This window comes from Penaeus monodon, chromosome 21, assembly GCF_015228065.2.
Source record: "Penaeus monodon isolate SGIC_2016 chromosome 21, NSTDA_Pmon_1, whole genome shotgun sequence".
In the NCBI taxonomy this organism is placed as follows: Eukaryota; Metazoa; Arthropoda; class Malacostraca; order Decapoda; family Penaeidae; genus Penaeus; species Penaeus monodon.
This window is the reverse complement of record NC_051406.1, coordinates 16,929,469-16,929,760: the sequence shown is the minus strand read 5'-3', so window position 1 is coordinate 16,929,760 and position 292 is coordinate 16,929,469. Positions and strand designations below refer to the sequence as shown.

General features: G+C 29.5%; 1 protein-coding gene across 2 annotated transcripts in view; it reads left to right on the top strand.

The window, feature by feature from the left end:
• Window positions 1–292, top strand: part of LOC119586275 (flotillin-1-like) — a gene marked incomplete in the record, with an annotated part of 96,064 nt that overhangs the window by 94,490 nt on the left and 1,282 nt on the right.

The window sequence follows — 292 nt, the reverse complement described above, 5'->3', positions numbered from 1 at the left end:
CAGGCTCAGTCATAGAAATATTAATGTTTGCTAATTATTTGTATAATGATTTGTTTGGTTCAGTTTTCTTTTCCATGCAGAATTTATTTTATGTAATAGAATTCCTTTAAATATATAAAACAGTATGTGTTTATGGCTACCAGAAGTACAAAATTCATATTTGATGTATTGAATTTGGTAATCAAGTTTTAGGTGCATTAGAGAGGAAAAGTTAATTCTTTTGTGTTTTTCCCAGAAGTGGAGTAGATGCTGATGTGTATCTAAAATGTGCACTGAAGTTGGATATTTGCAC